Genomic DNA, 26,488 nt, shown 5'->3' with positions numbered 1-26,488 from the left:
TCCGGCGAGCGGGCGGCGGCGAGCGGCGCTAGCGGCGGCGGCAAGCGGTGCGGCAGAAGGCGGCGATGGCGCGGCAAGACGAGGAGGCGACGGCTGCAGGCGGCGGGGTGGAGAGAGGCAGCGGGGCCTCGGCCTTATAAGAGGTCGGGGAGCAGCGGTGGCTTGCACGAGGGGTCGGCCCAGGGCGGAGTCCGGCTCAGACTCCCCCTTGGAGTCCGTGCCAGGCACGACGGCGGCGTGAGGAAGGCGGCGCGCGGGAGTTGGGCCGGCTGGGTTTCGGCCCAGTCGGTCCGGGGAAACTTTTTTTTATAAACTCCGTCGAATAGACAAAATCCTAATAAAATAAAAAAAATCTAAAAATTCCAAAAACAATTTTCACCGTCTAAATATAATATTTAGAACAAAGTGAACATTTTTCTGGCCTAGAAATGCAATTTTCAAAAATGCATATTTTTCTAATTTAAATAAAATCTCAAATAAAATCCAAATAAAATATTTATTTGATTTTAATTTTTTTCCTCAAATATTCCTCTCTTTTTGAAGAAGTCATATTATCTTCTCTCTTTAAATTTAAATATTGGAAATATTTAGGAGAGAAAAATATTAAAACCAAATTGATCCTCTTTTCAAATTTGAGAAAATTTCAAATATGAAAATAAACGAAATCCCCAACTCTCTCCTTGGGTCCTTGGGTTGCTTAGGATTTCTAGGATCACAACCAAAAATGCAATTAAAATATGATATGCATATGATGACCTATGCATAACATCCAAATTGAAAATTGAGATGTTACATCTCAGCTTGCATGGACACAAGTTCATCAGTTGTCATTTTGACAACATGCTTCTTCAGAAAATGCTCCTTCTTGTACTGAGCATTCTTCAGATGCCTGGCCTTCTCAAACTTCCATTTTTCTTTGCCTATGAAGGCGATCAGCATATGACTTTGGCCAGGTGTGAGATTGAAGTCAGGCATAGGAGTGTTGGGGTCCTTGTGCCAGAGATCAATGAAGTCCAGGATCAACTGGGGATCCAGCAGAAGAGGCACATTTGTGACTTTGGCTCTAGCGGCCCGTTGTTGTCTATCTCTGATGATTTCTTCTAAGTCTTCATCATCAGCCTCGTCTTCACTAGACGGTACATGGAAGGCGACCTGCTTCTTTTGAGGACTTGGCCTTGTGCCTCGTCCAGCAGTGGCCTTTGTCTTCAGCAAGGTAGGGCCTGTTGAGGACTGAAGAGGAGCTGAAGAACTTGCAGAGGCTCCTGAAGCAATTGAGATGCCAGTGGTCCTTTGGCACGAGGCGAGGTGCACAGGTGTTGAGGACTTTGCAGGAGCAGCTAATTTTTTTGTAGAAGAGGGGACTGGAGCTGCTTGAGGAATTTGCTGTGAGGGATTTGAAGAGTTGAGCCGTGAGGACATTGCTAAGGAGCTTGGTCGTGAGGGCAATGAAGCAGAGGCACTGGGCTTGTGTGCAGGCTTATTGGGCATAGCCTTCTTAGGCTTGCTAGCAGAGGCCTCAGCAGCAGCAGAGTCTTTGTTGAATTTCCTCACTGCTTCCTTGGCCACTTTGGCCTACTAGGCTTGCCGCTTGGCCCATTCATCAGGATAGTCCTCACCGCGCTTGAGGCTGGTGGGATCAGCAATCTAGCCTGGTGCCAACGGAGGTCTTGGGCAAGGAGGGTGTAACGCGAATTTCTTCATGTATTTAGGAGTTACATATATGTACTCCCTCCATTCCCGTGCACATCTCCTGTCTATCTTCTATATGCACACCTTGCATTCATTCTTGGTTTCTTCAGCTGGTGTGCAGTACCCTGCATAGATGTCATCAGGGATCTCAAACGCTGTGTTGACTTCCAATCTCTTTCCTTCCTTCTGAGGTCTATTGCCATCAGCCATTTTCTTCAGCTGAGGAATTTGAACAACAGAGTTCTCTGACGAGGTATGCAATTTTTCTTCGAGGAACACTGCAAATGAGTTAAGTTGATGAAAACCTAGTGATTCAGTAGAGGTCATGAATACCTGTGAACAGAGTATAGGTGCGAAGAATTTGGAGAGGTCACATGTGTTCTCAGAAGTTTTTCAAAAAGAACAAGTTTGAGGAATTTGACCAGGAGTGTCTTGAGGAATTTCACTAAGTGGTCTTTGACTTAGGTTCAAGAGCTGTATAGATTGAAAAATCCACACAATTGAGGAATGTTGAAGAAAAACATTGCTTAGAGAAATAGATCAAGAACAAATGCACGTGAGGTGTTTAACTAGTGGGAAGTTGAGGAATAAACACCTTTTGAAGATTTTGGGAAAATCATCAGAATTAACAAGGGCAGTAAAAATAGATTCTAATTACCCTTGAAGAAGAACACAATGAACTGGGAAGTGTAGAGGGGAAGTTCGTCCGTTCAGATCTTACACGCCCTAACTTGGCGGAGGAAGACAACGACAACGGCGGCAAAGTGAAGATTTCTGCGGCCGGCGCGAGTACGACGGCAACGAGGTCGAGGTAGTGAAGCTCTTCCTCACCAGTGACGATGGAAGTAGCGGCAGCGCTAGGTCTGAGAGCTCGAGCGAGGGGAGTGAGGTCGAGCGAGATAAATGAAGTCTGAGGAGGGTGAGGGGTATTTATAGCCGAAGTGAAAAAACGCTCGCCCAAAAGAATTGGACGAACGTTCCCCTGACCCTTCTCATCCTAGCGACATGTGTCACCCATGTACGGTGAGGTGGAGATCGTGTGAGATCGTGGGTGAATGGAATAATCATTTCATGGGATGTGAACCAGTTTGAGCGGCAAAAGCCGAAAATTGAGATATGAAAATTTTAATGTTTCGTTCGCAAATTCTTCAGCTGACAAGGACATAGTGAAGACTTTGAATGGATTTCAAATAGAACGCATATGAAGAATTTTTGATTAGACTGGGTTGATTATAGAATAGAGGGGGAAGGGTCCGATCACATTCACTTAGCAGAAAAGTAAACTTGAAGATTAGCAATAAGTGAATGATGTAGAGGACTAAAAACTCAATATGTAAATAGCCAATGAAGAACACAATCGGAAGGAGTGAAGACTTATGCAAAGATGAAGAATTTGAACAACTGAGGAATTTCAAAACTGAAGAAATACTCAAATTGAATATTTTCAACTTTTGTTGGTGGCGTGACCCACCGTATAAAAATAATGATTTCAGGCGCCGCGTACAATTGTCATAGGGCTCTGAGAATCAAATTATTCATTAATTTCTTCACACTTAGAGGGTTAGTCTTCATTCATTGAAGAAAAAGTTATTTCGTGTGTTACACATCTAAGTCATCAATTTTGCATAAGTGTTAGGATGTGTGTCCTTTCCAAAGAACACTCGAAGATTCTAAGATATTTAGCTTACACCGCAACTTGCTAAATCTCTTCTCATCCATGGGCTTTGTGAAGATATCGGCTAGCCGTTCTTCAGTCTTCACGTGCTTGATAGAGATGTCGCCCTTCAACACATGATCACGAAGAAAATGATGATGAATCTGGATGTGTTTTGTCTTCGAGTGCTAAACTGGGTTATGAGCAGTCGTGATGGCACTCTCATTGTCACAATAGAGTGGCACATTCTTCACATTGATGTCGTAGTCCTTGAGGGTTTGCTTCATCCATAGCAATTGAGCATAGCATGAACTAGCAGCAATGTACTCAGCTTCAGCAGTAGAGAGTGATACATAGTTTTGCTTCTTCGAGGTCCAACATACTAAGGAACGTCTGAGGAAATGGCATCTGCCTGATGTTGACTTGCGGTTCACACGATCACCAGCATAGTCAGAGTCAGAATATCCAATGAGATCAAAAACCGAGCCCATGGGATACCATAATCCAAGTGTTGGTGTGTGAGCTAGATATCGAAGAATATGCTTCACAGCCTTATGGTGTGATTCCTTTGGTGTAGCTTGAAATCGGGCACACATGCAAACACTAAGCATAATATCTAGCCTAGATGCACATAGATACAATAAAGAACCAATCATGGAGTGATATACCTTTTGATCGAAGTCTATACCATTTTCATTAATGCATAGATGGCCATTTGTGGGCATAGGGATTTTGATGCCTTTTCAATCTTGCATGCCAAATTTCCTCAACACATCCTTGAGGTATTTCTCCTGAGATATGAAGATGTCGTTGCATCGTTGATGAATTTGAAGACCTAAGAAGAATTTCAATTCTCCCATCATAGGCATTTGATATTCCTCACACATCATATAGGCAAATTCGTTAGTGTAACGTTGGTTAGTACAACCAAAGATAATGTCATCAACATAGATTTGGCACACCAATAATTCATCATCATAGGTTTTGGTGAAAAGAGTTGGGTCAAGTGAACCAGGTTTGAAGCCTTTCTTCATGAGGAATTCCTTCAAAGTATCATACCACGCCCGAGGGGCCTGCTTGAGGCCATAGAGGGCCTTGTTGAGTCTGAAGACTTTGTCAGGATGCTTTGGATCTTCAAAACCTGGGGGTTGAGCAACATATACTTCTTCCTCAACCTTACCATTAAGGAATGCACTTTTCACATCCATTTGATATAAGATGATATTATGATGGCTAGCATAAGCAAGGAATATGCGAATAGCCTCAAGTCTAGCAACAGGTGAAAAAGTTTCATCAAAATCAATTCCTTTAACCTGTGTGTAGCCTTGAGCTACAAGTCGTGCCTTATTCCTCACCACAAGGCCATTTTCATCTTACTTGTTGTGGTAGATCCAGTTTATGCCGATGATATTGTGCTTGCATGGGTCTGGTCGCTTGACAAGTTCCCAGACATTATTGAGCTCGAATTGATGTAATTCCTCTTGCATTGCTTGAATCCACTCAGGCTCCAGAAATGTCTCATCTACTTTGGTGGGCTCTATGATAGAGACAAAAGCAAAGTGCCCACAGAAGTTAGACAAATGTGAAGCTTTTGAGCATGTGAGAGGACCTGGTGCTTTGATGTCGTTGATGATTCTCTCAATCTCCACTTCATTAGCAACATGAGGATGAGCGGGTTGACGGTCTTGAGTGGGATCAGCATTTTCTTCAGAGCCATTTTCCTCAAGTGCACCAACATGATGTTCTTCACATTCTGGAATGACTCCTTCAGTAGATTCTTCAGTAGGAATGACATCCTCAGTGGCCTTGAACTTAATGGATTCCTCAGGTGACGTTTCATCTAGCACAGGAGGTAGGTGCTCTCTTTGCGAGCTGTTAGTTTCATCGAACTACACATCTACAGTTTCAACAACCTTGTGGTGATAGGTGTTGAAGACTTTGTAGGTATGCGAGTCCTTTCTATAACCAAGCATAAACCTTCATGTGCTTTCAGTGCAAATTTACAATTGTGATGAGGATCTCTAATCCAACGTTTAGCACCGGAGACTTTGAAATAACTCACATTGGGTTTCTTGTCAGTGAGGAGTTCATATGAGGTCTTTCTGAAGAATTTGGAAGATATACCTTGTTGATCATGTGGCACACAGTATCAATTGCCTCAGGCCAGAAGCGAGGAGGTATCTTGTATTCATCAAGCATAGTGCGAGCCATCTCGACAAGAGTCATGTTCTTGCGCTCCATGATGCCATTCTGCTGAGGAGTATAAGGAGCAGATAAGTCGTGAGTAATACCAAGTTCATCAAGATAGTCATCAAGACCAGTATTCTTGAACTCGGTCCCATTGTCACTTCTGATGTGCTTGATCTTCACACCAAAGTTGGTTGAAGCCCTCGAGGAAAATTGTTTGAAGACTTCCTGTACTTCAGTTTTGTAAGTGATGATATGCACCCATGTGTAACAAGAATAGTCATCAACAATGAAGAAGCCATATAAAGATGAAGCATTAGTGAATGTGGCATAATGAGTAGGGCCAAAGAGATCCATGTGAAGCAATTCAAATGGATGAGTGGTAGTCATGATGGTCTTGAAGGGATGCTTGGCCTTGGTCATCTTTCCAACTTCACAAGCTCCACACAGATGATCCTTGAGGAATTTGACACCCTCGATGCCAATGATATGCTTCTTCTTCGCGAGCGTGTGCAAGTTCCTCATGCCAGCACGACCAAGTCATCGATGCCATGGCTAGCCTTCTGAAGCTTTTGCAAGTAGACATGTAGCAGGTTGTGGTCCTATAGAGAAATTAACAATATACAAGTCTACTCTCCTAAAGCCTTCGAACACTTTGGAATTGTCAGCTTCCATGATCACAACACAACGATACTTGTCAAACACAACAACCATATCAAGGTCACAAAGCATTGAGACAGACATGAGCTTGAACCCTAAGGACTCGACAAGCATAACTTTGTCCATGTGTCAATCCTTTGAGATTGCAACCTTACCTACACCCAATACCTTGCTTTTGCCTTTGTCAACATAGGTGATATGCTTCAGATGCGATGGAGATAAAGCAGTGCCCATCAATAAGCTCTAGTCACCAGTCATGTGATTTGTACATCCATTGTCGAGGACCCACTCAGTGGCTTTGGGTTGATCATCCTGCAGATGAATTAGTGCAGCTTACAAACTCATATACTTCATCAGTGAAGAATATGATATCAAATTCATTAGATCAATTTCACCAAGCGATATAATAGGTAAAGCAGTATGAGGACGTGAGAAATGAAAATTAATTTCTTCATGATTAGCTTGCGTCCTTTCAAGCATATTGTAACGACCCGACCCAAAATCGGTCAAGTCTCTGTGTAGCTGTACCATCCCAAGATCATGCTGGCACACACAGTACATTGATGAAGATTCAAAGTTCAATCACACCTGAATTTATTACACAATTCTCATATCGAGTCTTTATTACATCATAATAGATTCGGCCGAAGGCCAACTCATGAGAAATAAACTAAATAAAGCTGCGGAAGCTTAGACGAATAGCGAGTCCATCCGACTCCATAGGGCAATCGCCAAGCATAGATCATAGCCTCACTCCTGGTCGGAAAACTCCTCTGCAACATGAGACGTTGCAGCCGTGTAGATCAGCATTTAGAATATGCCGGCAAGTCACAGAGAGAACAACAATAATAATGCTAACACTATATGCAATTTGGCTGTGGGGCTCTAAGTTTTATGTTTTTGCGAAAAAGCCAGTTTTTTCCCTACAACAAAGGACTTGCTTACAATTACTACAAAACGTGGGTAGTTATTGAGATGGTTCCGCCAACCAATGTCTCATTCCCAATTATTAATTAACCCCTCAATTACTTTATTTTGTTCGATGTTGAGATTTCCGAAATACTCTAGTTTCCAGAGGCTCATTTGTCCGTAACCAGGGACACGGCTAATCGATTAGGTTGTTACTCTGCAGAGTCTTGTGCACTTTACCCGCAAGAATCGTTCCCTCCTTTATGTCCTCGCACTGCCTGGTGTTTGAAGACGGGATGAACGAAACAGGGTCTTCCGTAGAGTTTCTCTGAGCACTACCAGTACCCATCCATGTCCTACCGTTCTTCTACATCTGTTGGCATCGTCCGTCCAGAGTCACGCCTAAGGTCAACCCAGCCAGAGCCCATAATGGCTTGCGGCTGCATAGGTAAGCTTCCGGTCAAGGGGTATCCATCCGTCTCTTCGTGGCTGGGTGAAGCTTTCCGCAAGATGTCATGGCGCTTCTCCATGCATCCCGGCCATCCGCTGGTTCCTCCAGGGTGCCCGTCAACCGTCCTCCACCCAGTAGTGAATTTGAAGTCCATCTTGAGCTTGAAGTCATGGGGTTGTCATCATCTTGACTCTCACATCTCCCTTATGAATCTCTCAACCAATCTCGTCTACAAGCATAGCAAGATAAACTACATCGTCCCGGGCAATAGTAGCAAGGGCAAATTGGTTTCATCCTACCTCATGATACTACTCAAGACATAACTTAAAATTCTCCTACTGCATGCATGGTGGGGAGGAATAATTCTAATGCAACAAAATCATAGGTATTGTAAAACATGATCAAATGACTTGCCTGGCTGACGGTCTTCAAACGCTAGTGACTCGAGATAGCAAGCTTCGCACTCCGGAAATTCTATCGAGTCAAACAATAGCACAAATAAGTATTCCACTAAATAACATAACAGCAAGCTAAAGGAAAACACACAAGCACTCAAACCAAAACCAAAGAAAACTCGAGGAAAACAAAATCAAGGTTTTCATCACTTCAAGCAACAACAAGGAAATAGTTTTATCCCACTAACACTTTTCTTAAAAGAACCAAAACAAGGGTTTTGCTAACTAACATAAAGGAAAATAGCATAAAAACTAGGTGCAAAAAGAATCACATCAAAATCTATTATAGTACTCCTGTTATGCCTAAAACAAAACTAATAAAGAAAATAAAATAGAACTTTTTTACTTTGCTGTAAATAAATGTTCACCCTCTGTAACTACAGAAACTAATCTAAAATAAATTATAACATGGGTAAATTAAAATTCTATAATAACTAGAATAGCAGGGAGCAGCAGCAAGCTAAATAAAACTAGAAAAGCTTGATTTCGACTAAAACTAATTTTAATACAATCTACAAATACCCCAACAAGTTCCTACTGCTAGGCTAGGTCAAAACTAAGCAGTGGCAAAAAGAATCACCTAAAAAATAATAATCCTAGCTCAATTTATAGCAGAAATACTAATCTGACTAAAACTAATATAAAACTATTTTTTATAAACTTAAACATGGCCGAATCTATTTTCTACAGAAACTATAGGAAATTTGTAAACTAACAAAAAAGGAATCAACTAAAAATAATAACGAACCTAAAAGATACAGATTTTACAAGAACATAACTATTCTGTTTTAAAAACAGAAACAAAGAATAAAACTAAAACAACTAGGGCGCTAACGGGCCGAAACAGTAGCGCTCTAAAACTATCTAACGCGCGAGCGATTAATAGATCACTGCATCCATGGGCTAACAGAAATAAACCGATCGGTTTGGTCTAACTAAACCTAGTAACTAAACCGGAAACAAACCGTAAACTAAAACCGGTCTAATAAAAAACCTAGCCATTCACTATTTATAATCTACGCCGTAGGTTGCCGATCGAATGGTGGAGTGGGGTCCGGCAGCTTACCGCGGCGGTCGACGGCGAGGTGGGCTCGGGCGTTGGTGGAGGTGGTGCTCCGGTGGTCCGGGGCGGCGGCGGCAAGGTCGGGGCAATGCGGCGGAGCGAGGCGGAGGCGGTGGTGAGGTCGGGGTCGCTCGGGAACGACGGAAATGGCCGAGGCGATGATGACGGCTCCCTGGTGAGCTGCAGCTCCGGCGAGCGGCGGTCGAGCTCGGGGACGATCCTGTGATGGGATAAGGAGGTCGAAACCATTTCAAAACGATGCGCGACATCAGGATAAGCTCAAAGGTGGAAGAGGGAGTCGTGTTGTTGCTCACCGGCGGCGGGGCGGCGATGAACTGAGGCAGCTGCGGCGAGATCCAAAGGAGGAGGGCGTGAGCTGTGGTGGGTATTGGGCTAGGGTTTTAGGGGGATCGGGGGAGGAGAGCTAGGGTTATTTATAGGGCACCTTCGTGGAGCAGGGGGCGACTCGGGATCGTGGTCCCGTGGAATTCGGATGTGGCGGCGGCATCGAACACGCTCTGGCCCGGCATAGCGTGGGCGAGGGGAAAGAGATGAGGTGGGGCTGGCGCGTCGGTGAGAGAGGGAGAGGAGGGTTCGGTCGGGCGCTGAGGCAGGCCGGCTCGGTCGTTGGTGGGCTGCGGCTCGGGTGTCGGCTGGGCCGGTTGGCCTGGCTCGTGCCTGGGTCTTTGGTTTCTTTTTTTTGAATAAAGGCAGAGAGAAAAAGCTAAACTATGAGAAAACTATAATATTTTTATATAAGACATATATATATAGATATCAAAATTCTTAGGGGAATTAATCCTACAACGTGGACATTTTTCCAGAGGCAAAACACAAACTAAAAAAACATTTTCTGCAAACTCCAACTAAAATTCAAATTTGCATTCAAACTTTTTGGCATTAATTTCTTTTGACATTTTTGGAGTGTCATGTTAGCTCCTCTCATACTTCTGCTCAAGTATTTTGTCAGGCATTTCTTTTTGAAATAAAATTCAATTGCCAAGTTGAATCCAATTCAAACAAAACTCAAAAGCCTCTGAAAGTTCCAAATGCCACACAATTCAAACAAAATGCATAGATGCTTAGCTAATAATTGTATAACATTCCAAATTGAAATTTTGGGATGTTACAAACCTACCCACCTTATGATGAATCTCGCACTCGAGATTCGGGTTGGCTAGCAAATAGGTGCGGGTGGTCCCGGCGGAGATCTTCTTCTCGCTCCCAGGTGGCTTCCTCCTCGGAGTCGTGGCTCCACAGAACCTTGCAAAACTTGATGATCTTGCTGCGGGTAACTTTGTTCGTAGTCTCGAGAATTCTAATGGGTTTCTCCTCATAAGTAAGATCACTATCCAGCTGTATGGCCTCTAGGGGCACTATGTCTCTCAAAGGAATATCGGCCATCTCGGCATGGCATTTCTTCAGCTCGGATACGTGAAAGACATTGTGAACTCTTGACAATCCTTCTGGCAATTCCAGCTTATACGCAACTTCTCCTCTGCGTTCAAGGATTTTGTAGGGGCCAATGAACATGGGTGCTAATTTTCCTTTAACCCCAAATCTCTTGATTCCACGATGTGAGGACACACGAAGATATGCTCGGTCTCCAACTTCATACGTTATCTCCTTGCGTTTACTGTCGGCATAACTCTTCTGTCTCGACTGGGCTATCTTGAGTCTATCTCGAATCAGCTTGACTTTCTCTTCGGGACCAAAAAAAATTCAGTCTCTGACACCATCCCACAGCAATGGTGTTCTGCACCTCCTTCCGTATAGAGCTTCGAAAGGGGCCATCTTTAGACTGGTCTGATAGCTGTTGTTGTACGAGAACTCTGCGTATGGCAAATTGTCATCCCAGCTAGACCCGTAGTCTAGCGCATAGGCTCTCAACATGTCCTCCAGGATCTGGTTGACTCTCTTGGTCTGTCCATCTGTCTGCGGATGAAAAGATGTACTGAACTCCAGCCTCGTACCCAAAGTTTCATGCAACTGATTCCAAAACTTTGAGGTAAATTGTGTTCCTCTATCTGACACGATACTCCTCGGAACTCCATGCAGACATACGATCCTGGACATGTATATCTTGGCTAGCTTAGTGCTGGTATATGTAGTCTTCACGGGAATGAAATGAGCTACCTTGTTCAAGCGATCAACTACTACCCAGATAGAATCATAACCTGAACGGGTCCTGAGTAATACTGTGATAAAATCCACTCCAAGTTCTTCCCATTTCCACTCGGGAATCAACAGTGGTCGAAGTAACCCTCCCGGCTTCTGATGGTCCGCCTTTACTCGCTGACAAACATCGCATACTGCTACGTACTCGGCAATATCCATCTTCATACCTGTCCACCAGAAACTTTCCTTTAAATCCAGATACATCTTGGTGTTGCCTGGGTGAATTGAGTATGGTGAATCATGGGCCTCCTAAAGAATTAACTTCCTGACCTCTGGGTCATTAGGCACATAGATACGATCCTCAAACCATAAAGTTCCGCGTTCATCCTCATGAAAACCTTTAGCCTTTCCATTACTCATCTTTTCCTTTATCTCTGCGATTTCCTTGTCCATCTTCCACGCTTCACGGATCTTTTCAGTCAAAGTGGATTGAATATCCAAGGTGGCGACAAATCCTCTTGGTACTATCTCCAATTGGAGATCTCTGAGATCGTCGACTAATTTCTGAGGTAATCTGATGTCTACTACACAACCTTCTTCTTGTAGACGTTGTTGGGCCTCCAAGTGCAGAGGTTTGTAGGACAGTAGCAAATTTCCCTCAAGTGGATGACCTAAGGTTTATCAATCCGTAGGAGGCATAGTATGAAGATGGTCTCTCTCAAGCAACCCTGCAACCAAATAACAAAGAGTCTCTTGTGTCCCCAACACACCCAATACAATGGTAACTTGTATAGGTGCACTAGTTCGGCGAAGAGATGGTGATACAAGTAGTATATGGATGGTAGATAAAGGTATTTGTAATCTGAAATAATAAAAACAGCAAGGTAGCAAGTGATAAAAGTGAGCGTAAACGGTATTGCAATGATAGGAAATAAGGCCTAGGGTTCATACTTTCACTAGTGCAAGTCCTCTCAACAATAATATCATAATTGGATCACATAACTATCCCTCAACATGCAACAAAGAGTCACTCCAAAGTCACTAATAGTGGAGAACGAACGAAGAGATTATGGTAGGGTACGAAACCACCTCAAAGTTATTCTTTCCAATTGTAGCGACCAGACCTCAAACAGTCTGATCTCTGTGCTCCGGTGTCATCCCTGGATCAGTAATGCTGACACCACACAGTACTCGGAGGATTTATAGCAGAGTAGCAATCACACACTTATTACATCGAGTGTATCAAAAGAGAACTTATTACAATAAATATGTCTTAAGGCCATCTAATAATAATAACAGCGGAAGGCTTGGAAGATAAGTGAGTCCATCAACTCCAACGGCATCACTGAGTATAGAACCACGACCTAAAACTCCTTAATCATCGTCTGAAAAGTCTGCAACATTAACGTTGCAACCCGAAAACGGGTCAGCACATGGAATATGCTGGCAAGGTAACACATAGAGAGTAATGGAATGCAACAGCTATACTATATGCATATTTGGCTGGTGGAAAGCTCTATGGTTACAGTTTTGCATAAAGCCAATTTTTCCCTACTACAAAAGGAATAAATTTAATTACTATCATGGTGGTTGTTAAACATTGAGAATGGTTGACAGCATTCTCAATCCCAATTAAGCATCATCATTAACCCAACAACATTAATTTTAGAGTAACATGTTGAGATTCACATGATAATACAGATACTAGATACTCAAAAATGTCCATAACCAGGGACACGGCTAATCATGATTAGTTTGTTACACTCTGCAGAGGTTTGCACACTTTTCCCCACAAGACTCGATCGCCTCCGTTGGATTTCTCGCACTACATGGTGTTTGAGAAACGGATGACCGAGACATAGTTTTTCAGAAGCGCTAGCACCTTACGATGGATAGACTGGTACACCTACTTTCCCCTACATCTGCTAGTCTACCCTGTAAGAGTTCGCACGACTTAATCAACTATGCCAGAGCCCATAATGGCTTGTGGCTGCACACGGAAGTTTCTAGTTTGAAAAATCTCATGATCCCTTTGAGTCTGGGTGGCGGTCCAAAAGAAAACAGGCATGTCCTGGAATACCCAGGTGCCTCAATCCACCCAGATGTGTGTTTAAGTTGCCACCTTAGATAAACCATTAATTATCAATCTCACATCTATCATGGATTTCACTCACCCAATCCACGTCTATTAGCATAGCATGGCATAATAAGCAAACGTAGAAGTAACTCCCAAAGGTTTGATAATAAACAGGTAATAGGTACTACCTCATCTACTTCCCATCCCACAGTTTAAATAGATCCTAATCATGTAATGTGTGAAGATTGATCTAATGCAAAAAAAACTGGGTTGTAGAAAAGGTATGATCAAAGTGTTACTTGCCTTGCTGATGATCCGTGAAACCTAACGATTCGAAGTAACAGGCGGCGCACTCCGGGTACTCTATCGCAGGCAAACAAACAAGCATACAATAAGTACTCATCTAATGCACAGGTAAAACTCAAATAAGAGAACTAACCAGAAGGTTCAACTTAAGAACTCCAGTTGGCAGAAGGAATCAAATCGAACGAAGCAAAGAAAGTCAAACGGCGAAAGAAAACAACTTTGTTCTAATAATCTGAGCCTAAGTGAAATTTTACAGTAGCAAAAACTTGTTTAAGTTGATTATTCGGATAGAGGGTTTCGAGACGAAACACCAGGCGCTTGAATCGCCTGATTCCGATAAACGAGCGAAAAGAAAAACTAAAACGAAAATCGGATGAGAAATCGCGATCAGAAAATAACCGCGGAAAAACCGACGAAAAAGAAAAACGACGAACGGATTTTTTTTTTAAAACGGCACGGATTTCGAGGTGCGGCGAACCTCGGGCGACGCGCGGCTCCGGCGGATCGGCGACGGCGGCTGGCGGCGGCGGCGGCGGCAGCGGGGCTAGGGCTGGGCGCGGCTAGGGTTTCGGGGCGGCGGGGCCTTCGGGATGGCTTGCCCCGGCTTATAAAGGCCCCGGCCAGGCGGAGTCCTGGCCGAGTACGGCCCATAGTCGGTTCCGTTTTTTTTCTTTTTTTCGCTCGGAAGAAAAATAAAAAGAAATACTAAACGGACTCCAAAAATCCCGAAATAAATTTTCCCGGGCTTCTAAAATCAAGCCCGACAAAGAGAACATTTATTTGGGCCCTAAATGCAATTTTGAAAAACGCGCATTTTTCCTAATTCAAATAAAAACAACGAAAAAACTCCGAAATAAAACTATTTGATTTTTTTATTAAATCCTCAATATTTCTATATTTTGGGAAAGTCATTTTATTCCCTCTCTCATATTTTTGTAATAGAAATAATTGATGATAAAATAAATAAAATCAAATGATCCTATTCTCAAAATTTGAGAAAAACTCAAATATGAAAATAACGAAATCCCCAACTCTCTCCGTGGGTCCTTGAGTTGCTTAGAATTTTCTAGGATCAAAACCCAAAGCAAATAAAATATGATATGCATGATGATCTAATGTATAACATTCCAAATTGAAAATTTGGGATGTTACAAACCTACCCCTCGAGATTCGGGTTGGCTAGAAAATAGGTGAGGGTGGTCTTTGAGCAAATCTTCCTCTCGTTCCCAGGTGGCTTCATCCTCCGTGTGGTGGCTCCACTGAACCTTGCAAAACTTGATAACTTTGCTGCGAGTAACTCGGCTGGCAAACTCAAGGATCTTACTGGTTTCTCCTCGTAGGTCAAATCGTTATCCAACTGAATAGTTTCCAAAGGCACTGTGTCTCTCAATGGTATGTCAGCCATCTCCGCGTGACACTTCTTTAACTGGGAAATGTGGAACACATCATGAATTGCTGACAATCCTTCGGGCAATTCCAACTTGTAGGCCACTTCTCCCATACGCTCCACAATTCGATGTGGTCCTACAAATCGTGGCGCTAACTTCCCTTTAACTCCAAAACGCTTTATTCCTCGAAGTGGAGATACTCGAAGATAAGCTCTGTCTCCAACTTTGTAAACTGTCTCCTTGCGTTTAGAATCTGCATAACTCTTCTGTCTGGACTAGGCTACCTTGAGCCTACCGCAAATCAACTTCACTTTTTGTTCAGACTCCTTAATCAAGTCAGGTCCAAACAACTGGCGGCCTCTGACTTCGTCCCATGACAGCGGTGTCCTGCACCTCCTTCCGTACAAAGCTTTGAAAGGGGCCATCTTCAAACTGGTTTGGTAACTGTTGTTGTAAGAGAACTCTGCATATGGCAAATTATCGTCCCAACTAGATCCATAATCTAGCGCATAAGCTCTCAGCATATCCTCCAAAATCTGATTGACTCTCTCGATCTGTCCATCTGTCTGCGGATGAAAAGCTGTACTGAATTCTAGCCTGGTTCCCAAAGTTTCGTGCAACTGCTTCCAGAACTTTGAGGTAAACTGGGTTCCTCTATCTGATACGATACTCCTCGGAACTCCATGCAGACATACTATTCTGGTCATGTATATTTTTGCCAACTTAGCATTGGTATAAGTGGTCTTTACTGGGATGAAATGAGCTACTTTCGTCAATCGATCGACTACAACCCAAATCGAGTCATAGCCTGAACGAGTCCTGGGCAATCCCGTGATAAAATCCATGCCTAACTTATCCCACTTCCATTCGGGTATCGGCAATGGTTGTAACAATCCTGCTGGCTTCTGATGCTCTGCCTTTACTCTCTGGCATACATCACAAACTGCTACATACTCTGCTATTTCTTTCTTCATTCCGGTCCACCAGAAAATATCCTTCAAATCCAGATACATCTTGGTATTCCCTGGGTGAATCGAATAGGGTGAATCATGGGCCTCTTGCAGAATTAACTTCCTGATCTCCAGGTCATTGGGCACATAGACACGGTCTTCAAACCATAGGGTATCGTGCTCATACTCACGAAATCCTTTAGCTTTTCCTTCTTTCATTTTCTCCTTTATGGAAGCAATCTCCTTGTCAGTCTTCTGAGCTTCCCTGATTCTGTCCATCAAAGTTGACTGAATTTCCTACGTTGCTACATAGCCTCTCGGAACTATTTCCAAACATAGTTCACGAAGATTTTCTGCTAACTCCTTGGGTATTTCTCCCGTCATTAACGTATTGACATGGCTCTTGCGGCTTAATGCATCAGCTACTACATTAGCCTTCCCGGGATGATAATGCAATTTCATATCATAATCCTTGATGAGCTCCAACCATCTCCTTTGTCTGAGGTTCAACTCCTTCTGTGTGAAAATGTACTTCAAACTCTTATGATTCGTGTACACCTCACAATGATTTCCGATGAGGAAATGTCTCCATGTCTTCAAGGCATGCACTACGGCTGCTAACTCAAAATCATGCGTAGCGTAATTCAACTCATGGGGCTTTAGTTGTCTTGAGGCATATGAAACAACTCTCCCTTCCTGCATAAGCACTGCTCCAAGTCCTCGACATGAAGCATCGCAATACACCTCATAATCCTTGGTCTGATCTGGCAAAATCAACACTGGTGAGGTAACCAAGCGTTTCTTCAACTCCTGGAAACTAGCCTCACACTGCTCAGTCCATTTGAACTTGGTATCTTTCTTCAACAACTCCGTCATAAGCTTCGAAATCTTTGAAAAAAATTCAATAAACCTCCGGTAGTATCCTGCGAGTCCAAGAAAACTCCGGATCTCTCCAACGGTAGTTGGGGCTTCCCACTTGGTCATGGTATCAACTTTAGTGGGATCAACAGCTATACCTTCTCCAGATATAACGTGTCCGAGGAATCCTACTTCCTTCAACCAAAACTCACATTTGCTGAACTTGGCATATAATTGATGTTCTCTGAGCTTTCCAAGTACCAAATGCAAATGCTCCTTATGTCCCTCTTCATTCTTTGAATAAACCAGGATATCATCAATGAACACTACGACGAACTTATCCAAAAACTCCATAAACACTTTGTTCATCATGTTCATAAAATAGGCAGGCGCGTTAGTCAGACCAAATGACATAACGGTATACTCATACAACCCATACCTGGTGATAAAAGATGTCTTCGGAATATCCTGTTCTCGAATCTCCAACTGGTGGTACCCTGATCGCAAATCGATCTTGGAAAACACTTTAGCTCCTTACAATTGATCAAACAGATCATTGATCATTGGTAGCGGGTACTTGTTCTTGATTGTTACTTCATTCAATCCTCGATAATCAACAACCATCCTTAACGATCCATCCTTCTTCTCTACTAATAGTACTGGTGATCCCCAAGGTGAAGAACTTGGGCGAATGTAACCTTTATCCAGTAACTCCTTAATCTGTTTCTTAATTTCCACCAAATCCTTTGCTGGCATCCTATATGGTCTCTTTGATATTGGCCCTGTGCCTGGCAATAGCTCAATCAAGAACTCAATATCTCTATCCGGTGGCATGCCTGGCAACTCCTCTGGAAATACATCAGGGAATTCCCTTACCACTGGTACTTCCTCCTGCACGACTCCTGTTAATGAATTTACTTGTGTCTTGTTTGGCGCATGCCGGGATACATACTTGATCCTTCTCCCTTCTGGGGTGGTAAGCAAAATTGACTTACTAGCACAATCGATGTTTCCTCCATACATCGATAGCCAATCCGTACCAAGAATCACATCCAGACCTTGGGATTCCAGAATAATTAAATCTGTTGGGAAAACATGCCGTCCTATACTTAATGGCACTTGAAAACATCCTTGACTGGCCATGTAGTCTGCTCCTGGTGAGCTTACTAGCATAGGTGTATTGAGAACCCTAGTGGGTAGACTATACTTTTCCACAAATCCCCTTGATATGTATGAATGCGATGCACCAGTATCAAAAAGAACGAGTGCAGTAAATGACTTAACCAAAAACTTACCTATTACTGCATCGGGCTGAGCTTCAACCTCCTCCACATTAACGTGGTTCACCTGTCCCCTGTTGAAAGGGTTCAGCTTCTTTCCAGAACTTCCATTGCTGTTTTGGCCTTCAGGACATTCATTGGCATAATGTCCGGTCTTGGAACACTTGAAACAGGTGACTTGACTCAGATCTCTCTTGGTTGGGGTTGATGGGGTGCTGCGGTTCTGGCCATTGCTTCCTCCATTCCCATTACCATTCTTGGTGCCATTGTGATTATGCGAGCTACCTACTCCATGGGTATGCTGAAAATGTCCTCCCGGTCTAGGGGTAAAACGTGGCTTCTGCTGAGCTCCTGAATTATACTTTCCTTGTCCATACTTCCTCTTGCGGTTCTCAATTTGCTGCTGCTTCCCTTCAATCATAAGAGCACGGTCTACCAACTCCTGGTAGTTGTTGAAGGTGGCTACCATCAACTGCATGCTCAACTCATCATTCAGTCCTTCCAGGAACTTCTCCTGCTTAGCTGCATCCGTAGCAACGTCGTCTGGGGCATAACGTGCTAGCTTACTAAACTCCTCCACATAGTGGCCAACTGTCCGTCCTCCTTGGCGCAAGTTACGAAACTCACGCTTCTTCATGGCCATAGCTCCTGCTGAAACATGGGCAGTACGGAAAGCCTGCTGAAACTGGTCCCATGTGACAGTGTCGACTGGGAAGGTGGCTATAAAATTCTCCCACCATGATGCTGCGGGTCCTTCTAACTGATGTGCGGCAAACTTAACCTTCTCCGCATCTGTGCATCCTGCTGTGGTCAACTCCCTAGCTGTCTTGCGGAGCCAATCATCTACTACTATCGGCTCGGTGCTACTGGAAAACACCGGTGGATTCAGCCTAAGAAAACGGGCTAAGTGGTCAACAGGTGGTGGTGGTGGTGGTGGGTTTTTGTTGTTGTTCCCCTGATTCTGATTCTGGACTAGCAACTGCATCAAGGTGTTCTGCTGCTGGATCAACTGGGTGAGCTCCGGCGGAAAGGCAAATCCGGGGTCACGTCTCGGAGGCATCTGAGGGTTTAGAAAAGATGAGATATAAGAATAGAGGGGGTCTAAAGAGAAAACACTACCCATATGCACATGAGGCAAAAGCAAACAATTCACTTCATTCAAACAAACAAAGGCATACAATCGATCTAACTATCGCAAAGTGCTCGGACTACTATATTTACATGGTGGACTACTACTACTGATGAGGTGGTCTACTAGAAATATTCTACGGTTGTAGACTCCATGATATCTGCTCCTGCTTCATCAGCATAGTCATCATCGCTACTATCTGCTTCCGAGTCGGTGCCGTCGATGATGATGTAGTCTTCTGGGCTAATCTCCTTGGGTTCTTCGTCTTCATCTACTGGTGTCGGGCCTCCCATAAATATTCCAATCTTCTTGATCAGATCGTCATTCTTCTCCACCAATACTTCAATTTCTTCTTCATAATCTCCGCGTGTAGCCTTGAGTTCTTCCTCCAGTTCCTTGATTCTAGTCTTAGTCTTCTTCAGGTCTATCATGTCGGCGCACATCTGATTATCCTGTCGTCGAATGTGCTGGTTTAACTCCTGGATAAAAGCTGCGATTGATCTATCCTTCCTGGTGTTAATCATCTCCCAGTGTTCATCTTGGCGCCCACAAATCTGGTAGATAGTATCCTTGAGATCCTTGTGGTAGACTTCTCCAATGCGTCCCATGGCGATGTGAGCTACCATACTCTTTCCTAGACTCCAAGTTGGTGCATCAAAAGAAAACTCTATGAGCTCAGTGACTGGCATGAACGTCCTTCCTGGGATTTGAACTTGAATCATCCAGCGCTCTTCTTCAGGTAAAGTGGCGTTGTAGGTTCCCGTGAAGCTTGGTACTCCTATGTTCAGGTATCTAGTGACTTCCTACAAGTGGCGTCCAAAGGGTGTATCTTCATCCGGTTGGGTGAACTTGTTCCTTACATCCGCCATCCTAAAGAGTAGAAAAGATGAGAGGTCAAAAGAGAAGAGAGTGAGTAGTGATCTAGGTCTTTAGCTTAGTGGTCGTGTCCTACAGTCAGCGTGTGCTCTGATACCATCTCTGTAGCGACCAGACCTCAAACAGTCTGATCTCTGTGCTCCGGTGTCATCCCTGGATCAGTAATGCTGACACCACACAGTACTCAGAGGATTTATAGCAGAGTAACAATCACACACTTATTACATCGAGTGTCTCAAAAGAGAACTTATTACAATAAATATGGCTTAAGGCCATCTAATAATAATAACAGTGGAAGGCTTGGAAGATAAGTGAGTCCATCAACTCCGATGGCATCACTGAGTATAGAACCACGACCTAAAACTCCTTAATCGTCGTCTGAAAAGTCTGCAACATTAACGTTGCAGCCCGAAAACGGGTCAGCACATGGAATATGCTGGCAAGGTAACACATAGAGAGTAATGGAATGCAACAGCTATACTATATGCATATTTGGCTGGTGGAAAGCTCTATGGTTACAGTTTTGCATAAACCAATTTTCCCCTACTTCAAAAGGAATAAATTTAATTACTATCATGGTGGTTGTTAAACATTGAGAATGGTTGACAGCATTCTCAATCCCAATTAAGCATCATCATTAACCCAACAACATTAATTTTAGAGTAACATGTTGAGATTCACATGATAATCCAGATACTAGATACTCAAGATGTCCATAACCGAGGACACGGCTAATCGTGATTAGTTTGTTACACTCTGCAGAGGTTTGCGCACTTTTCCCCACAAGACTCGATCGCCTTCGTTGGATTTCTCGCACTTCATGGTGTTTGAGAAACGGATGACCGAGACACAGTCTTTCAGAAGTACTAGCACCTTACGATGGATAGACCGGTACACCTACTTTCCCCTACATCTGCTAGTCTGCCCTGTAAGAGTTTGCACGACTTAATCAACTATGCCAGAGCCCATAATGGCTTTTGGCTGCACACGGAAGTTTCTAGTTTGAAAAATCTCATGATCCCTTTGAGTCTGGGTGGCAGTCCAAAAGAAAACAAGCATGTCCTAGAATACCCAGGTGCCTCAATCCACCCAGATGTGTGTTTAAGTTGCCACCTTAGATAAACCATTAATTATCAATCTCACATCTGTCATGGATTTCACTCACCCAATCCACGTCTACTAGCATAGCATGGCATAATAAGCAAACGTAGAAGTAACTCCCAAAGGTTTGATAATAAACAGGTAATAGATACTACCTCATCTACTTCCCATCCCACAGTTTAAATAGATCCTAATCATGCAATGTGTGAAGATTGATCTAATGCAAAAAAAAAAAAACTGGGTTGTAGAAAAGGTATGATCAAAGTTTTACTTGCCTTGTTGATGATCCGTGAAACCTAACGATTCGAAGTAACAGGCGGCGCACTCCAGGTACTCTATCGCAGGCAAACAAACAAGCATACAATAAGTACTCATCTAATGCACAGGTAAAACTCAAATAAGAGATCTAACCAGAAGGTTCAACTTAAGAACTCCGGTTGGCAGAAGGAATCAAATCGAACGAAGCAAAGAAAGTCAAACGGCGAAAGAAAACAACTTCGTTCTAGTAATCTGAACCTAACTCAAATTTTACAGTAGCAAAAACTTGTTTAAGTTGATTATTCGGATAGAGGGTTTCGAGACGAAACTCCAGGAGCTTGAATCGCCTGATTCCGATAAACGAGCGAAAAGAAAAACTAAAACGAAAATCGGATCAGAAATCGCGATCAGAAAATAACCGCGAAAAAACCAACGAAAAAGAAAAACGACGAACGGAATTTTTTTAAAACGACACGGATTTCGAGGTGCGGCGAACCTCGGGCGACGCGCGGCTCTGGCGGATCGGCGGCGGGGTGGCGGCGGCGGTGGCGGGGCTGGGGCTGGGCGCGGCTAGGGTTTCGGGCGGCTGGGCCTTCGGGCTGGCTTGCCCCGGCTTATAAAGGCCCCGGCCAGGCGGAGTCCTGGCCGAGTACGGCCCATAGTCGGTTCCGTTTTTTTTTCGCTCGGAAGAAAAATAAAAAGAAATAGTAAACGGACTACAAAAATCCCGAAATAAATTTTCCCGGGCTTCTAAAATCAAGCCCCACAAAGTGAACATTTATTTGGGCCCTAAATGCAATTTTGAAAAACGCCCATTTTTCCTAATTCAAATAAAAACAACGAAAAAACTCCAAAATAAAACTATTTGATTTTTTATTAAATCCTCAATATTTCTATATTTTGGGAAAGTCATTTTATTCCCTCTCTCATATTTTTGTAATAGAAATAATTGATGATAAAATAAATAAAATCAAATGATCCTATTCTCAAAATTTGAGAAAAACTCAAATATGAAAATAACGAAATCCCCAACTCTCTCCGTGGGTCCTTGAGTTGCTTAGAATTTTCTAGGATCAAAACCCAAAGCAAATAAAATATGATATGCATGATGATCTTATGTATAACATTCCAAATTGAAAATTTGGGATGTTACACCAATCAATCCGTTGGGCTATTCCTATAATTGTCACAAACAGCCCTAGAGTTCGTACTAGAATAACACCTTAAGACACAAATCAACCAAAACTCTAATGTCACTAGATACTCCAATGTCACCTCAAGTATCCGTGGGTATGATTATACGATATGCATCACACAATCTCAGATTCATCTATTCAACCAACACATAGAACCTCAAAGAGTGCCCCAAAGTTCCTACCGGAGAATCACGACGAAAACGTGTGCCAACCCCTATGCATAGGTTCATGGGCGGAACCCGCAAGTTGATCACCAAAACATACATCAAGTGAATCACGTGATATCCCATTGTCACAGATACGCACGGCAAGACATGCATCAAGTGTTCTCAAATCTTTAAAGACTCAATCCGATAAGATAACTCCAAAGGGGAAACTCAATTCATTACAAGAGAGAAGAGGGGGAGGAGAAACATAAGATCCAACTATAATAGCAAAGCTCGCAATACATCAAGATCATGCCAAATCAAGAACACGAGAGAGAGAGAGAGATCAAACACATAGCTACTGGTACATACCCTCAGCCCCGAGGGAGAACTACTCCTTCCTCGTCATGGAGAGCACCGGGATGATGAAGATGGCCACCGGAGAAGGATTGCCCCCTCCGGCAGGGTGCCGGAACAGGTCTAGATTGGTTTTTGGTGGCTACGGAGGCTTCTGGCGGCAGAACTCCCGATCTAATCTCCATTCTAGAAGTTTTAGGGTATATGGAGTTATATAGGCAGAAGAAGCACGTCAAGGGAGCCACGAGGGCCCCACGAGGCAGGGGCGCGCCCTAGGGGGGTGGGCGCGCCCCCACCCTCGTGGCTTCCTCGTTCCTTCCTTGAAATGGGGTCCAAGTCCATCGGGTGGCTTTCGTTCCAAAAATAACTTCTCTAGTTGATTTCGTTCCGTTTCGACTCCGTTTGATATTCCTTTTCTTCAAAACACTGAAATAGGCATAAAACAGCAAATCTGGGCTGGGCCTTCGGTTAATAGGTTAGTCCCAAAAATAATATAAAAGTGGATAATAAAGCCCAATATTGCCAAAAACAGTAGATAATATAGCATGGAGCAATCAAAAATTATAGATACGTTGGAGATGTATCATATTCCTCCAGCTATGAGGGTGTTCACATGGATTTTACGGTTCAAGGCATCTGCTACAACATTTGCTTTTCCTGTGTGATAATGCAATCTCATGTCATAGTCCTTGATCAATTCAAGCCATCTCCTTTGTCTGAGGTTCAACTCCTTCTGCATGAAAATGTACTTCAAGCTCTTATGATCCGTGTAAAGATCACAACTATTTCCGACAAGGAAATGTCTCCATGTCTTGAGTGCGTGCACTACGGCTGCGAACTCCAAATCGTGTGTGGCATAATTCATCTCGTGAGGTCGTAGCTGTCTAGAGGTATAAGCTACAACTTTTCCTTCCTGCATGAGCACTGTCGGGGGACTAATCCACGAGCACCTATGGGACCGGCGGACCGAGTCCCTTTTGGTTCGGCGGGGGCGAGGGTCGCACGAAGAGCGGATCGAGGTGAAGCACACGAGCAGTTTACCCAGGTTTGGGCCGCACGGATGCGTAAAACCCTACTCCTGCTTTGTGGTTTGTATTGAGTTCTTGCTCGGGAGCGCGGAGTGCTACAGTACACCCCAGCAGCTAACGAGACCGAGCGTGAGTGTTCTCTTCCTCCCCCTCCCCCCCTCTACGTTGCGCATGGGCCTCCTTTTATATGCTCAAGGGGTCACCGATAGGTGGCAACGTAGACAAGGGCAAACATGGAAAGGTGTTGCGGTTGGTACAGCTACCTGCTACAATGTATCATACCTAACCCTGACGGCAAGGGACCAGGGCATTAAATGCCCGTCTGCGTTGCCTAAATAGTGCAAAAGGGACCGTTAGGGACGCCACCGCTCGCCACGATGGCAATCTTGTCAGTGCCGCTTGCCACCGCGCACCGCTGGCTGCACAGCCTCCCGCCACGTATGCCTGGAAGGGTCCCAGAGCGACACGTTGGTGGATGTGCTGGAGCGCGGGCACAGAGTGGTGGCTTGCCGCGGCAAGCGCCTTGCCGCGGTCGTTGTCTTGCCGCGTCCGGGGTCTTGTCGCTCACCGGGCCTTGCCGGGACGCGTGGCGCGTCGCGGCAAGTTCCTTGAGATGCCTCGGTTGGCCTTCCCGGCAAGCTCCTCTTGCCGGGGTCTTGTATCCTTGGCTTGGATACTTTGTCCTTGAATGGCTCCAAAGGAACCACGGAGGACCTTGGTGGTCACCCGGCAAGCCTTGCCGCGGGATGCTGCGACTGCCCGTGCATAAGTTCGGGATACTAGGGTACCCCTACTCTAGTACACCGACAGGAACCCCCGGGCATGGGCCATACACGGTGTCGAGCGCTGTTGGACCAGGCCCAAAACAGGGCACGGGCACGCGCGGCCTGCCGTATCTCTCCCCGTATCCACCGCGCCCTCCCCGAACGACACGCGTTGAATGCGGCGTCGTGGGAGAGATCGTGGGTGGTTTCTTTATTCGGAAAGGCGGAACGTCCGCCCCCTCCCTCTTTATAAGCATGGGAAACAGGGGTAGTTCGCCCATTCGCCGGTTGCTACTCCAATCTCGGAAACCTCCGCCGCTCCCTCGTCTTCCCAAAGCTGAAAGAGAGCAGCGCCCCGCCCCCCATCGCCACCAGCACCACCAACACCGTCGACCTCCTCCACCACTTCCACCATGGCTCCGAGAGCCGACAAAGGGAAGGTTGTGAAGTCGACCGAGGCGCAGCGGCTTGCGGCGCCGCTAAAGGAGCGGGCAATCTTCCCCCCAAGCTCGCCGCGAGGGAGCTGAGGAAGAATTACTACCTCTTCTGGTCGACAGAGACGCGAGCGCATCCGCGCACGAAGGTACTTCCAGCAGCCGCCTGGAAAATGGCTCCAAATGGATATCCTTTCTTCACCTTGTTCTTCTACTGTAGGCTCTTCCCGCCTTTCTCTGAGTTTTTCTGCAATATTATGAACACCTACGGGTTCCGCCTCCTTGACTTCACCCCCAATGATGTTCTGACCATGGCAGTTTTCGCACATCTCTGCGAAAACTTTGTCGGAGTCTATCCCAATGTAGCCCTTTTTCGCCACTTCTTCATGCCCCGAGTAGAGAGAGGAGAGCCTTTATCCGGCGGAATCGCCTGGATCTCAAGGGCCGGCAAGAAGGACACTTATCTGGAGGGAGAGTTCCGTGGCAAGTGGGAGGAATGGAGAGCAGACCGGTGCTGGATTGTCGAGGAGAATCCGCAGCCGTTTACCGCCCGGCGCCAAGCCCCAGTAGCACGCGGCAGCGATTGGAGTGACGTGGCCCCGGAAGACGATAGGTTGAAGATTGCCGTCACCAGGATCCAACGCCTCAGGCTTGCCGGCCTCACTGTAGGTGCTGTTGGTGCAGATTTTCTTCGCCGCCGCATCGCCCCCCTGCAGGAACGGAGGAGACCCGCCTGGGAATTCAAGAATGCGGCGGATATCATGAGGCTGCGTCCGGGCCTCAACTTTAACTTCACTGTTCTGGAGCTTAACGCGATGCTCCAGGAGCTGTTCAGGTATGACCCTCAACATCCCGAAGTGTTCAGGTTGCCGAAGGGTGTCGTTCCGCTGTGCAACAACTCCGCGCTCGACCGCATCCGTGCAATGATGCCGCTGTGCGATTCGCATGGAATTGTCCCAACTTGGCAAGAGCCTACAGACGACGTCGTGCAGGAGTTCTTTGACGGCTTGGTAGAAGTGCCGGTCCGCTCCAACGAAAAGAATAGCCTCACCGGCGACACCACCGATGCGGAGATGACACGCATCGCCACTAGGCTGGAAGAGGCGGCGGCAGCCGCAGCCGCGGGCGAATTTGGATTCACCGTGGAGGAGGCA

The sequence above is a fragment of the Triticum dicoccoides genome, chromosome 5A (genome assembly GCF_002162155.2).
Source record: "Triticum dicoccoides isolate Atlit2015 ecotype Zavitan chromosome 5A, WEW_v2.0, whole genome shotgun sequence".
In the NCBI taxonomy this organism is placed as follows: Eukaryota; Viridiplantae; Streptophyta; class Magnoliopsida; order Poales; family Poaceae; genus Triticum; species Triticum dicoccoides.
The sequence above is the reverse complement of the archived record's forward strand: the minus strand, read 5'-3'. Positions refer to the sequence as shown.